At 39.0% G+C, this 16,084-nt stretch overlaps 1 protein-coding gene and 1 long non-coding RNA gene across 4 annotated transcripts in view; one reads left to right on the top strand and one right to left on the bottom strand.

The window, feature by feature from the left end:
* The window catches only part of LOC133562251 (protein SOGA3-like), a 41,245-nt gene that overhangs the window by 16,235 nt on the left and 8,926 nt on the right, over positions 1–16,084 (bottom strand). The gene's annotated exons all lie outside the window — the stretch shown is intronic.
* On the top strand, positions 90–15,974 carry LOC133562254 (uncharacterized). Its single transcript, XR_009808869.1, has 5 exons — positions 90–519; positions 1,223–1,306; positions 1,372–1,440; positions 10,835–10,889; positions 15,735–15,974. It is a non-coding gene; the product is annotated as an uncharacterized LOC133562254 (long non-coding RNA).

Raw genomic sequence — 16,084 nt, 5'->3', positions numbered from 1 at the left:
TCCCCCAGACGAGGCGCTGCAATGCGGCTCATAGACGTGGCTGAAGACGGTGGGCGGAGAGGAGACCCTCCTCTGCGGGCTGTGCCGCTTGCCTCTGCCTCGTTCTGTCTTCTCCATTCGGGTGCCAGGCACAAACTCCCATCCTTGAACCGGGACGTAGCCCCCGCCTCCACCGCCCACAGCGTGCAGCCCCGTTCCGTTAAGAAGCGCGTTCCACATATCTCAAACAGACGAAACTAACTATCTCATATTTACAACAAATCTAAAGTCCTTGAACGCATCAATATGAAAAAGGGTCCAAATTGTCCACTCCCGAGGGCCAAGCATCAGCCCTCATGCGATATTCCATCATAAAATAATCAAGATTAATCCTGTTACCACTTCCGGCTAAAAACGTGCGATTTTCTCTCCACTTTGCAAGCAATGTCACTCTGAACGGACGTGCGATGACAGACGCCCAGTAACCACTACACCGCTCGAACAGGAGAAGGTGCCAAAAATATCACAGAGTCCACTCCTGTAAGTATGCAAGAGTATTTTTACCAACGTAACTATGACATTACTTTCCAAACGCCAGATAGCAGAACAAAAGTAGAAACGTGTCATGAATGACATTAGAGTGAAGTCTTTGAAGTGGACGGGTAAGAGCTGGTTCTTTGAAGTTAACGAGACGGTTGTTCTAAGGCCATGCGTGATTGGTCAACATTTGTGACGTATTTTGCGTCACGACACCGAGCTGAAGAGGGAGGTCGGCGATGTGTAACACTATCGGTACCGGAAGTCACGATCGGATCGCGAATGCACCTAAAGACATCACTTCCTACATTCATATTTTAAGGCCTACTGAAAGCCACTACTACCCACCACGCAGTCTGATCGTTTATATATCAAAGATGAAATATTAACATTGCAACACATGCCAATACGGCCTTTTTAGTTTACTAAATTATAATTTTAAATTTCCTGGGAGTTTTGTCTTCGAAACGTCGCATAATGATGACGTGTATGCAAGACGTCACGGGTTTTTAGGAAGTATGAGCGCTGCGCACACACAGCTAATAGTCGTCTGCTTTAACGGCATAATTATACAGTTTTTTGGACATCTGTGTTGCTTAATCTTTTGCAATTTGGTCAATTAATATTGGAGAAATCACAGTAGAAAGATGGAGTTGGGAAGCTTTAGCCTTTAGCCACACAAACACACGGTGATTCCTTGTTTAAGATTCCCGGAGGTGAAAATGTTCTATGGATCAGAGCGCGGTCAAGAGAACATGGATCCCGACCACATGTCAACCAGCAGGTTTCGGTGAGAAAATTGAGGTTAAAAAGTCAGTTCTTACCGGAGAAAAGCTAAGCTTGTGCCGTCCATAGCTGCCGTCGACTCCCCTGAGACACTGGCGTCAAGACACCCGTGGAGACACCCTTCCAAGGGACTATCAGGTAATATTAAACTCACTAAAACACTAGCAACAAAATAGAAAGATAAGGGATTTCCCAGAAATAACCTAGTAAATGTGTCTAAAAACATCGGAATCTGTCCCAATTTATTTTTTTTACTTTATTTTTATTTATTTATTTTTTTTCTAGTCCGTCGCTATCAATATCCTCAAACACAAATCTTTCATCCTCGCTCAAATTAATGGGGAAATTGTCGTTTTCTCCGTCCGGGTAGCACTTTTTGTTGGAGGCTTCTATTAAAAACAATGTGAATATGTGAGGAGCCATGAAACATGTGACGTCATAGAGAGGCAGGACATTTCTCTTAGCACCAAAAGATGCGAACTTTATTGTGGATGTTGTCTACTAAATTATTTCAGCAAAAATATGGCAATATCGCGAAATGATCAAGTATGACACATAGAATGGACCCCCCGTTTAAATAAGAAAATCTCATTTCAGCAGGCCTTTACAGTCATTTGTCTCACCTGTAAATATGACAAATGATAAACCGGAACACACGATCGGACCGCGCATGCACCTGAATACGTCACTTCCTACACTCACTAAGTTTTATGGAATCAATGTCTGCTGTGATGTCAGAATGTTTTAATTGTTGTTTTGCGGGGTTGTAACGATTGATCTATATGTCGATTAAGCCAGTGTTTTTCAACCTTGTTTAAGCCAAGGCACATTTTTTGCGTAGAAAAAATCCGGAGGCACTCCACCTGCAGAAATAATTAAAAAAACGAAACTCAGTTGACAGTAAAAAGTCGTTGTCCCAATTGTTGGATAAGACTTTAAACCAAAACCAAGCATGTATCACTATAGCTATTGTCTCAAAGTAGGTGTACTGTCACGACCTGACACATATCTCGCGTGACTTATTTTGAGTTTTTTGCTGTTTTCCTGTGTGCAGTGTTTTAGTTCTTGTCTTGCACTCCTATTTTGGTATTTTCCTGTAGCAGTTTCATGTCTTCCTTTGAGAGATATTTCCCGCATCTACTTTGTTTTAGCAACCAGGAATATTTCAGTTGTTTTTATCCTTCTTTGTGGGGACATTGTTCATGGTCATGTCATGTTCGGATGTACATTCTGGACGCCGTCTTTGCTCCACAGTAAGTCTTTGCTGTCCTCCAGCATTCTAGTTTTGTTTTGCTTTTTAGCCAGTTCAATCTTAGTTTTGTTCTGCATAGCCTTCCCTAAGCTTCAATACCTTTTCTTAGGGGCACTCACCTTTTGGTAATTTTTGGTTTAAGCATTAGACACCTTTTTACCTGCACACTGACTCCCGCTGTTTCCGACATCTACAAAGCAATTAGCTACCGACTGCCACCTACTGATATGGAAGAGTATTACACGGTTACTCTGCCGAGCTCTAGACAGCACCAACACTCAACAACAACACATAATTTGCAGACTATAATTACTCGTTGGCAAAAAATATTTTTAACCCAAATAGGTGAAATTAGATAATCTCCCACGGCACACCAGGCTGTATCCTTAGTGTGCCGCGGCACAGTGGTTGAAAAACACTGGATTAAGCAATTTGTATTCTTACATTCAAAGTATATCGATCTGCGCTCGACAAGTTGGCCTTCCAGAAGATCGGCATTGATCAAAAATCTATTTGAAAGGCAATATATAGATTGTTTTATATACTACAAAAAAGAAGAGACTATATAAAATACTTCATATGTTATATTATACAGGCAATTTAAATGTCTACTTTTTGTTAGGCTCCAGATATAGATTTAAGTTAAGTGCCTAGTTAAAAAAAATCAACAGTTAAAAAACAAACTACTTTGTGGTGGTGATTGGTGACCCGTGCATGTGCAATATATTTGTGTGCAATGACAGAAGAGTAAAAGTGGTTGAAATTTTGGCGATAATACTCAATTTTGTTTTTAAATCTACCTCATGTGCATTTATTATATCCTTTTTCTAGTTTAAGCTATATTTTTTTTATACAAAACAATAAAACATTCAAACATCACAGCACGTGATGTTGTAGAACAGGGGTAGGGAACCTATGGCTCGCAAGCCAGATGTGGCTCTTTTGATGACCGCATCCGGCTCTCGGATGAATCTCAGCTGACGCTGCTTTTTATGATAAGTAATGAATAGTTCGACTTGTAATGAAAAATAACGTTCAAAATATGAAACATTCTGATGCATTTTTATGTTCAAGAAGTTGCGTTAATGGTAAGAAGTAAGTTATTCATTATTGGTTAGTGTGGGGCTTGCCCTCCTGGGGGTTCTTCAGACCACTAGGCACCGACATAAGAGCCTGTTTCAGGGTTACAATATTGTTTTATTTTTCAGTAAGTCTCTCAGTTGCTTTCCAGCATTTGTCTTTTTCTCTTTCGTTCTCACTCGCGCTCTGGGTCCAGCCCCGACCCCGTCTCTCCTCCTAGCTGCTGCTTATAAACAGAGCGACAGGTGATTAGGTAACCAGGCCCAGCTGGGCCATCTACGCACCTGTCGCTGATTTCGAGGCCGGTCCTGGCAACACCCTGCTTCGCTGCCGGCCCGCAGGCCACGCCCCCTCCACATTTAGCTTCAGAATAACAATGTTTTTAGAAAGAATAAGAGACATGAAATGTTGGTCTTACTTAAAAATGTACGCGTTCATTTGTGTTCAGTGTTAAAAAAAATATTATATGGCTCTTACGGAAATACATTTTCAAATATTTGGCTTCTTGGCTCTCAGCCAAAAAGGTTCCCGACCCCTGTTGTAGAAGCTACGTCGCAATAAATTGTTAAAAAGAAGTGACATAGTCTTCGCCAATGCGTAGACCAAGCAGGTCTTTCTTTACCGAACGAGCAACGACAATGGAAGTGCTTAAAAACTACAACACTGCTGACAGGGTGTAGAGCTATCTAAGCAATCTAAAAAGGCTTGGACAGATCATACTACACATCGGTACCGGAAGTCACGATCAGACCGCGCCACACCTCTTACTATGTCACTTCCTACACTCACTTTTACGGAGTCAATGTCTCTGCTGTCATATTTAAACGTTTTAATTTTTGTTTTGTAGGGTTGTAACAATTGATCTATATATCAATTTACATTCCTAGATTTAAAGTATATCGATCTTTGCTCGAAAATAGGCATCGATCAAGCATTGATTTGAAAGGCAATATAGAGATTTTTTTTCTATACTACAAAAAGAAGAGACTTTGTAAAATACTTTCTATGTAGTTTAGCAATTTTAATGAGAAGGTTGTCAACTTTAAGTCTGTGCTTGTCTGTGGCGTCATCAAAACAAAAATGGTCAAGAAAGGTCATACCAAATGCAAAAGCCACAAGACAATATCAATTATTACAACACAAAAACTTTAAGCTACAGCACTATTGTAAAGACCACAACAAATAAAAACGACAAATCACAAAATTGTAAAGCCACAACTTTAAAGGGGAACTTCACTTTTTTTTGGAATTTTGTCTGTCGTCCAAAATTATTATGAGGGACAAGAACACGTTTTATGTTTTTTTTTTAATGATAATAAACACTTGAAAGATGGCTTTAAAACCCTCTAGAACAACTTCAAAACCTTACAGCAACATTTTATCTACACAGTGCAAGTCTATATATAAAGTAGTAACAGACACCTTCATAACAACATTTAATATTTTCAATATTTACCGTATTTAGATCATTTTGATAATTTCCTGGACTGATTTCTTCCATGCATTCATTTCTGTTTCAACAGCAACGCATGTCTGACTTCTGGCATCATCTGTGTGTTCCTAATTCGAGCATCAAACAGGAGTGTGTTTTCTAACCATGGCAGACTTGGTAATAACTATTTCTGGACAAATGAGGATTCACAACCTTATGCTTTTGAAGCTGAATATGCTGCTGCTTGTATAAGCGAGCACAAAGGGAGAGTGAGATGAAAGCGATGTTGACCCTATAAATATGGAACTTTGAGCCGAGCTATTTTGAAAAAAATGGATTGCTGCCCTAAAATCAACAAGAAACGTCCCCGGACAGGTGAACCAGACTAACAACTGTCCATCGACTGAGTCACTTTAATATCGATCATGATACACGTAGCATGCCATGCGTGTTAGTACAACTACAGTACATACACTGTTTGGTTGGCTGTGTACAAATAAAACATGAAATGTGGGATAATACTTTACAGATACTGTAATATGATTGTTCATGTTTTTCAATTATTACAAGTTGGTGTATCGCATTGTGTTGTGCATTACAAACTCAAACGTGTTTCGTGTTGTCATAGGAGCTAGCTTATCTCTAGCTGTAGTTGGCTTTTACGGCTTCTACCGTATCATGGTGATGTGCTAGTACGCTCCAAAAAGAGTTAGTCAGTGTTCAATCTTACAATAAAAATGTTGCTAGAGTTTGGTTATTATACAGGTTGCAGAACGTAAATTAAGTATTGTTGATAATTTTTTAATGCATTGTTAAGGTGATTTAGAGGTAGAATCGATTGCTCCTATTAGCTGCATTGCTCGCCACCTAGAACGAGCTGATTTTTATGTTAGTAAGCGGGAAAAAAAACAAAAAAACATTTGTCTTCTTGTCTCTCGTAATGATTGTGAACAATAGGCAACATTTAAAAAAAAAAGTGCAGTTCCCCTTTAAACCACAAAATATGCAAAAGACACAATGATAGCGACCGCGGAGCAGGTTCAACGACAGACCTTCTTGGGACAAAGCAATGTAGTAAACACTCACAGTATATTAGTGTTATTGAAAATTTCAAAAAGTTATTTATAACTGAAAAAATGGTCACACGAAAACTTATGTTTCCAACTTCATTCACTACATCCTTGGGCATTGGGTCAGTGTATTTCAGATTCAAGTCCGCTGTCACTTTCGTTATGTTTTTAAGATGTTGTTATTTAAATGTTTTTGTAATCTTAATTTCAATAATAATGTCATATAAAAGAGTAAACTGTATTTATTTCGTACAGATCCTTACAGAAACCCATACGAAGTGTTCAGTAGCCCTAAAGGGCAAAGAAATTGGCCTTTTTTTGCACTACTTTAGTTACATCAAATACATCAATTTTACAATACTGGCAATTTAATTATCTACTTTTTGTTAGGCTGCAGATATAGATTTAAATTAAGTGCCTAGTTTATTAAAAAAAAATCAACTTTAAAAAAAGAAACTACTCGGTGGAAGTCATTGGAGACCCTGCATGTGCAATATGTTTGTGTGCAAAGACAGAAGAGTAATAGTGGTTGAAATTGAGGCGATAAAACTCCATTTAGTTTTTAAATCAACCCCTTTGTTAATTTATTATATCCTTGTTCTAGTTTAAGCTATATTGTTTGTACAAAACAATAAAACATTCAAATATCACAGAACGTGACGTTGCAGAATCTCAGTCGAAATAAATTGTTAAAAAGAAGTGACAATCCGTAGAGCGATCAGATCTTTCGGTACCGATCGGGTAGCGACAATGGAAGCGCTTAAAAACTACAACATGGCTGACAGGGTGCAGACGAATCAAAGGAGGCTTGGAATGAGGAGGGCTTCAGCAAGTGAATAAGACCGCCCCAAAAACGGTGCATCCTGAAAAGACGGTCAGAAAGTGGCTTGAAGATGGTCTGTGAAACATAATTTATGCTAAAAATTTGACCAAAGAACAGCCATTAAATTCTATGTAGACCACAAGGATTATGTTTTAAATGTATAAAAATAATACAATATGACCTCTTAAATCTATCTGCGGTCGAACACAAAACGTACACTTGGAATTCATCAATATTGTTAATTGATTTCTTTGATGGAAATAAAGTAGTTCAAAGATCAATAACTTTGTCATTTGTTGAATTCACAGCAAGGCCCTATCGAATGTCGAGGCATTCCAGGCAGTTTCTTTACAGATCAGATAGGTAGTGACAGTCAATTGTCACTCTGGTGACAGTGACCGTTTTGAAAGAGTGTATCCGTCATATACATATGTTTGTTTTGTATGTAATATTTTATATCACTGTACATAAATAAAGATTATTTAAACGCTGTGACAGCGTGCACCAACGTACAGTAACTGCAGTATAACTGCCATAAAACAGGTCTACAGGTTGTGGCGTTGTGTTTGCGCATGTGTGGACCGATCATGTCTTTCGGTACCGATCGTGTAGCGAAACCGAGTCCGTAAAGTAGTTTCCATGGTTTTAAATAATAATTTAATAAACTGACTGGAATCATTTTTTTTATACTTTCATACATTTTAGCAATAAAAATAGTTGTGTAATGTTTTCAAGGAACTTTATTGTCATATCATGACACACATGGGATGGCACGGAATTTAGTGCTCCAGGTCCTAAATTTAGCCCAATGAGTACCACAATAACGATAGTATGTACATAATAATTTAAATATAATCGGATATAAATAGAGTAGGTTATTAATAGCATAGTTTATTGATGTTGCGCCATGGAAATGTAAAGAGTTGGAAATGCCCACATAATACGCACAACCAGCATGGACCGGTTTGTCTAAGTGAAATGGGTGCTAGTTTTTGGATTTTATCATTTGTTTTTGTAGCAATCACACCAGTAAGTTTTGCTAGAGATGTGTTGCAAAGAGACCGTGTTTCTAATAACTCCGCAGGACTTTAATAAACGCCACGACCCCCTTTTTGTATGTAGAAACAATGCAGTTAAAGGGGATTAGATCTATTCCACTGATAAATAGCTCTAAAAATATATTCAAAAACTTCCATCAATGTTTTGTAAACATGCTGTAAGTATATATGAAATGTTGTAACAGGTACATTCATGAGAACATGTCATATTTACGTATTTTGGGCATGTTAATCATTATGGTGGCACATTGTTTTCACAGAGCATATCACAACAGTAGCTAAATATAGCAAATGTTACTAATCATGGCAGGCTTCATGAGAGTCACTTTGGGACAAATTATGATACAGAACTTTATATTTTTGAGCCTGAATATAAGGAGGAGGAGATAAGGATAAGAGGCCTACTGGCAAGCAGATTGAGCTATATATTTTTTCTCTCTTGGCAATTGGTGAGGACGGTCACATTCTCTCCCTCTCTGTTTCTGCCCGCTTGTCTCTATGTCTTGTCTTGTCTATACTTTCAAGAGCCTCTTTTTGCACTGTCCTCTGAAATCAAGACATCTAAACATGTAATTGATATCCTGGACTCTCGAATCAATTGACAATATTTTCTCGACGAGGAAAAGAGGTTCGGGCGAGCCTGGCTGCCCTGATGAAATGATCGCTGCAGGGTACGTGAGAGACTCATGGGAGAGATGGAGAAACACGTGCCTCTCGGTGCATTCCGTCAAGGACATTGAAGACATCTATCTATTTGGAACTGTGATCGCAGGGCATCTGCTGATTGGGCTGGTCATTGCTTAGGCGTATCATCAAATTTGGAAGACAATAGCAGCCGTTCAAGAAGCCCAAAGGCTGCCCGTTGCTTTGGAAGGCATGGGTCGGGCTGTGGGGAACACAAGCTCAGGCAATTTCTAAACTGAAAGGCTTATTAAAATGCAAAAATGTATCAACTTGAGAAACAAGCCATTTAAATGCTTGGAAAACAACAATCCTTATCCACAATTTGACCCCCTCAAATGGCCTTGACCCTTCTCTCAACAGACGAATGGTGTTCTGAAAGTCTCCCTGAAGGACATCACAGTGATAGCCGCTCTGACATCCTTCCCTCCTCCAATAACACTTGGAAGTTGAACTTTGCTCTTAACGCCTACAGAGGGAGACCGCAGGCCTATAGACACAACAACACTACACTCTGAACAATCGGCATATGCACACACACACACCCCACGCCTTCCCCTCACCCTACGTGATATGGTGGTACAGGAAGCAGCCCCCGAGTGGCTGGTAGATTCAGGCCGAATGCCCGCCTCCGTAGCCCTCGTTGCAAGTCTCCAGTTGTATGTTGTAATATGTATATGTGCTTTTCGATCAAGTTTTTTTTCTCACAGGGCCCCCTCAATAGTAGCCCAGTTTGAGATCATCTTTATTTTACTCATCTTCCACCGAGCGTCTAGTGAGTGGTGACCCATCAGCAGTCCTGTTCTGTAAACCTGTACAATGCTTGTCTAATCTTGAACGGATTTGAGCTGAAAGCAAAATGTTGTTGTACTTGTGCAATGACAATAAGATCATTCCATTCTATCGTGAAATATTAAACATGTAACAGTAGTGCTAAGTGCTAAACAACAAATACGAACATAATAAAACAATACATTAATCTATTATGTCTACTCTCACTGGGATGACGACTGGCGAGATGTTTATATCTTTCAGGACAAGACTTGTGTTCCCCGTTTAGATTATATCATCTTTTTGTTCCTCGGCCATGTTTACACTTGATCAAACAAACTATACTGGCAGAGCAATTGGACTCTGGTACATTTTAAAAGGACCAAAAATTACAATTGTGAACGTTGTTCTAAATTGCACATTGCCACATTCACACCGAAAATGTTGAGTACTGCATACACACAGATACACACACACAAACACACACTTAACTGTGCCCAAGATTAAAACGAGTTAGACACGCCTGCCTTAAGCAATCAAAATATTACTTATTATTTTGGCTAAGGGTAAAAGTGACAAAATATATAAAAAACATATGGTACACAAAACATGTGTCAATAATCTATAAAATGTTCCTTTGCTTTTACATGCCATGTTTCCAAAATGTATCACAAGTTACTGGCACCATCAGAAATGTGTCCAAATAGACCCTTACCTCGAAGTCCAATGTAGTCTTGATTATTCATGTATTTCAAGGAGACTACTAAAGTCAAGCAGAGAAGTACAGTATTGAATGTTGCATTTCTGTCAAAAAAATAACTGAAGAGGGACTTCCCACAGCTGGACTCGTGTCATTAAGTAAAAAAAAAAGTCTCTCTCTCTCTCTCCGTCCTTCTCCCTGTCTGTCCTTTTCTGAGCAACTAACCAAACATTATTTTTCCATTTTTTTTTTCAAGAAATCATGTTTTCATTGTGCATGTGTACAATTGATTGAATAGTTTTTGCCTAAATAAGAAACAAAACCAATGAGTGTCGAGTAGCACAGAGTGAATTCTGAAGATCAAATGTTTCATTCTTGCTCCACGTCTCCACATTTTCTCTCATATTCTTGGCAGTGTGAAGTTGGAAAAGTGAGTTTTGATATTGCAACATGATTAAATCTGCAGTAATGTGCAATAGTGTGTCTGGAGGACTGAAGACACTTTTGTTCTATAATTTCTTGTTGTTAATCGAATAGTCAAACATTGATTTAGTTGTGTATTTGCCCCCTGTGACTTTAAATGTCAGATTTAAACAACTCAGATGTTGAAGGTCTAATTGTCTCCTTTTCTCCCCACAATTGCCTGCCTGTGGATGGGTTAACAGCTCCATCCAAGCCTGTTCTCACTTCTGACTCCTGCATCCACAAGTATCAGCTCAGGTAACTTTTTAAGCGGAAATGTCATGCAAGGCCGGCCCTCAGTTTATGCAGATCACATGCTGTGTGATACGTGGGGGGGCCCTGTTTTACGTGAATTAGCGCATGTAAAATATAAATATTAATCATCAATCAATGTTTATTAATATAGACCTAAATCACAAGTGTCTCAAAGGACTACACAAACCACAACGACATCCTTGGTAGAGCCCGCATTAAGGGCAAGGAAAACTCACCCCAGTGGGACGTCAGTGACAGTGACAATGATGACTATGAGAAACCTTGGAGAGGACCGCATATGTGTGCAGGGATTATCCAGCCTGGCGCTGGCTAGTTCTAATTTAACTGACTCCTCACCCAGATTAGCAGGCTCGCGTCTTCCATTTAAATCCAGCTTCAGGTAGTCCAGTTTGTTCTCCAGGGAGCGGACGTTTGAAAGCAGGATGGAAAGAAGCGGCGTTCTGTGGGGATTAGCCTTTTGCTTTGTTGTTAGCCCCGCTCGGCATCCCCGCTTCTGTTTCCGATCACACCGCTTACGTGTCTTCCGTTGACGGTCCCCGCTGGTACTATACTCCGCTGCGTCAAAGGCCGCTGGACGCAGCCGGCGAAGTATTCCCATGCTAGCGAGGTGGTCCAACGTACACGCATCTTTCAGTCCAAAACGGCCCGATCCATCCACATCCAGAATTGTCTGGCGGTCGTGGTGTTCACGCTGTAAGCCAGCCATGAAATTTTCAGATTTTTCCGGTATTTTTGCTTAATGTCCTTTTTCTACCATGAGCGTCTGTAAGCCGCAGCCCGTCAAGGCGCCGCCATCTTGAAACCCAAAAAAATAATCAAATTAAATTAAAATGAAGGATAATGATGATTTTGCACTACTCTACAAAATATAAATAATGGAATTGATCAACTGATGTCTCAATGAAATTGACAAGATCTTCTCAACGAAAAGTTTGGGTTAGGGGGAACCCGCCTGTCCTGGCGTAACGTTTGACTATTGGGAGAAGTGAAGGGTTGTGTGCCTGTCGATTCTTTCAGTCAAGGATGTTGAAGACATCTACCTATTTGGAATCATGATAACAGGACATCTGATGATTAGAGTAAGCGTTGCCTTGGTGTAGCTACATATTCGGAAGATGTTACCAGCCAGTCAAGGTACCCCAAAGCTGCCACAAATGAATGAAAGATGGGCAGAGCAGTGGACACTCAGACTTTGGTGTTTTCTAAAACAAATCGCAAACTGGATAACATCCTGGACAAGCTGACTGCTTTACAAGGCAAAGTTATGATCAATTTGAGGACCCCAAAAAATTAAACGTTTTAATTTGTTTTTGCTTGCTCAAACACAAGCATTTTAATTTGGATTATGTTTCTTGCTGGAACGGCTTGCCAAAGTCATTGCTATGAGACTCCCACAAGGGACAGCGCAGAGAAGAAGCTCTAAATTTCTCCCTCATCTTTCATGGACGTACAGCTGTTGTTTCTTGACTTTTGTTGTTATGCGATTCTTCAGGTTTAGGTACACACACGCGCATCCACAGAAAATACATGCCACACACCACGTACCCCACCCTCCACATGTCAAACCTTCGCCCCTTCACCCCGTGCGGTATGAATGACAACAAAGCAGCGCCCCTGGCAGCTGCAGCTTCGGACCGGATGCCCGCACGCTCTTCCCCGTTGCAAGTCTAGAGTTTTGTGTTTCGTAGTATGTGGTGATGTGGGATTTTTTCCCCCTGATCTCAAACACTTAATTATTCGCTCTGTAACTATACACCATTGGCATAGATTAATAAGAAAAATACATCCGTCGTAAAAAGATGGATAATCATTTTCGGACAATGCAGGTGAGTTAGAATAATTTACTGTGGCACATCAGATCATAGGCATGGATAATTTGTCAAAGTATACACATGCTATCTTATGTCTTGATGGGATTATCCAGAGAATATTGCTCGATACCGTGGTAGAGCGCAATATATAGGCGTGGGAAAAATCGCAAGACTACTTCATCTCTACAGAACTGTTTCATGAGGGGTTCCCTCAATCATCAGGAGATTTTAAATTTGATGATTGAGGGAACCCCTCATGAAACAGTTCTGTAGAGATGAAGTAGTCTTGTGATTTTCCCCACACCTACACATGCTATCTTATGTTTAAAGTTAATGACAATTCAGGATATACTCACCTGGCGTTTTACTTTCTCCCAAAGGTAGTTGTGCCCCAGCGTAAGGTGAAAGCATCTGAATTGATGAGGGGACTGTGTCGTACTTGATAAATGATCATGTTTTGTACCTTGAGTGACCTTGTGTAATATGTTCAAAATAATAATAAAATGATTGAATAAATGGGGGGTAAAAAAGATGCACAACGTATACATTTTGAGCCCTACAGAACAAAGAAAAGGGTGAAAAGAAACACAAGTTTAAAAATGGTGGCATAGGAGAGTGAGGAGAACAGAACGAGAATGAGGATCAGCAAAATAATGGGCTGAAACATCTTGATGAGTGAAATAAAATGGGTAGAAGGAGCAAATTGACAAGTAGTTAGCATAAGACATACAACAAAAATGATGAACAATACTGTGCTAAAGTCATAGGCCACCTCTAGGTTTCCTGTTTCAATGACATTTTTTAAATAAACTATTTTGACTCCATTTAATTTACTCCATAGGTCAATGTTTCCCAATTAGTGGGTCGGGAGCAGCAGGAGAGATGTTTATCATTTGTCTCCACGCTCTAGTATTCCTGTTAGAACGATATACAAGCCTGTAGCTTGGTGGCCTCAGCACTTAATCTAATCAACAGGCTCCCTGTTGCACCCAGTTGAAGTAGTAAGTATGTAGGATTCACGTGCACTGAGCTACTGAAGGCAAAGAGATTAAGAAGTTTGTAACAGAAATAAAAAGAAAAAACAATTATGTCCCTGATGCCTTCATGACAAACAAAGAATTGAAAAGGGCTGCTGTTGATCAATAAAATAAAGTGCTACTTATGTGAAGTGGGCTTCACACTATAATGTATACATACCAGGGCTGTCAAACAATTACAATGTATCGCGATTATTCACTTAATTGTTTATAGTTAACTCCAAATTAATCGCGATTAATCGCAAATAGGTCTAATTTTTCAACAGTAATAAGTGTACCCGAGACAGATTATTTTTAGGGGGGAGTGGCTTCATTTTGCTGCAAGTCAATGTTTCAACCTTCTCTATTAATAATAACATTTGATATTGAGCCCGCTAAACATTCTGTAATTGAGGACTCCACCAGAGCATGTTTTAGAATTATTTAGACAATATTTCTGCCAGCCAGAAAAATCCACCCGCCCCCATATTCCTCAACTGATAGACTAGCATTTCTTTAAGTGCAAATATCACAGAATAACATTACAAAACATCTCTGACAAACCATGATCATAATGTTAGATGTAATTTTTAATGTAATTTTTACTTTGTTAATGCCAGGGTTCCCCCTAAATTGGCAAAATACCTGTGGCGGTGGGGTCGTGGTTAGGGGTGTGGTTGATATGATGTCATCGCATGATTTGCTATGATGTATATATTCTTTAAAAAAGGATGTGAACATACATTTACAACAAATCTGTTATCTGTTATTAATAAGTATAGTATTACAATACTGTATATATTTTTCTTAAATAATATCGTTTTTGTTCTATCTTTAAATTGTTGTTGAGAATGTTTTATTTTTTTTAGATACCTCCAATCCTTTCAGTCCCTTTTTTTGACTAAAAACTAACATCTACTTTTGGTGCTCTATTTTTACTTAGAGATTTTGACCGACGGAAAACTGCTTTGTCGATTAGTTAGATTTTTCCCCTTAGTTCATGGAAATATAGCCTGTTCCAGTATATCCAAGAACACACAGCTGTGTTCTCACATGACTTTGTTTACATGGATAGATGCAATCACAGACATGCGTGATATTTCTTACAGCACAAAACGTCATGCTTTTGTCTTGCTTGTAGCTCTCTTAGCACCATCAAGGTGATCAGACTCTCTACAAAACTATGAAGGATAGCCGGCAAGCTAAATATTACGGTGAATTGATTTACGTGGACCCCGACTTAAACAAGTTGAAAAACTTATTCGGGTGTTACCATTTAGTGGTCAGTTGCACAGAATATGTACTGTACTGTGCAATCTACTATAAAAAGTTTCAATCAATCAAGGACTGCAAAAAGTCAGTGTTCAAAAACAAAGAAAAAAAAATTGGGGGTATTATATTTGAACCAAGCAAAATTATCTGCCAATAGAACAAGAAAATTCGGCTTGTTTAAGACTTTGCAAAACAAGTAAAATTAGCTAACCTCAATGAATCCAAAAATACCTTAAAATAAGTACATTCTCACTAATAACAAGTGCACTTTTCTTGGTAAGAAAAAAAAAAAGAGAGACCTTTTTGCTCAATAGGCTCCGCGACCCCGAAGGGAATAAGTGGTAGAAAATGGATGGTTGCATGGATGTTGAAAAATATCTTGACATAATGATATGCGCTCATCCCATCATGATTTATTTTTTTTATGCGTGAAGTAAGAAATTGTTACTTTTAAAAAGTATAGTTATAAACTTGATAGTGTTGATGACACAGCTTTGCAACAGTTGATATTCTCGTTTCAAACATGTTTTACTCAATATAGGTCATAAAATCTCAGCAACAAGCTGTAATATCTTACTGAGATCATTTAGGACCAAAACCCTTAAAACAAGTAAAACACTCTAACATAAAATCTGCTTAGTGAGAAGAATTTTCTTATCGGACAGAAAATAAGCAAATATCACCCTTATTTGAGATATTTCATCTTACTTAGATTTCACTTTTTGCAGTGAACCCTTGACTGTTTGATTGGCTCCAGCACCCCCCGCGACACCGAAAGCGACAAGCGGTAGAAGATGGATGGATTGATGTTTGGCAGTGTGGTGTGTTTAGTGACACTCTGGTAAAATGGATTATTAGGTTCTTGTTGACTTTAATTGGATTATTACTGTAGACAGCAACTTTATCTGGTTCCATATTGGAATCTTTTACAGCTTTATTAAAAAGAAAAATGCTCAAAGCTTGTTTAACTGCATTAAAACTGAGACTTTTTGGAGACCGTTATGACCTTTTTGACCAAACCATACACAGTATGTTGGGCAGATAAACTGAAGTACCCCAGTATGTGATTATTGACTTT

Source organism: Nerophis ophidion, linkage group LG11 (genome assembly GCF_033978795.1).
Source record: "Nerophis ophidion isolate RoL-2023_Sa linkage group LG11, RoL_Noph_v1.0, whole genome shotgun sequence".
NCBI classification, from domain to species: Eukaryota; Metazoa; Chordata; class Actinopteri; order Syngnathiformes; family Syngnathidae; genus Nerophis; species Nerophis ophidion.
This window is presented reverse-complemented; position numbering and strand designations above follow the sequence as displayed.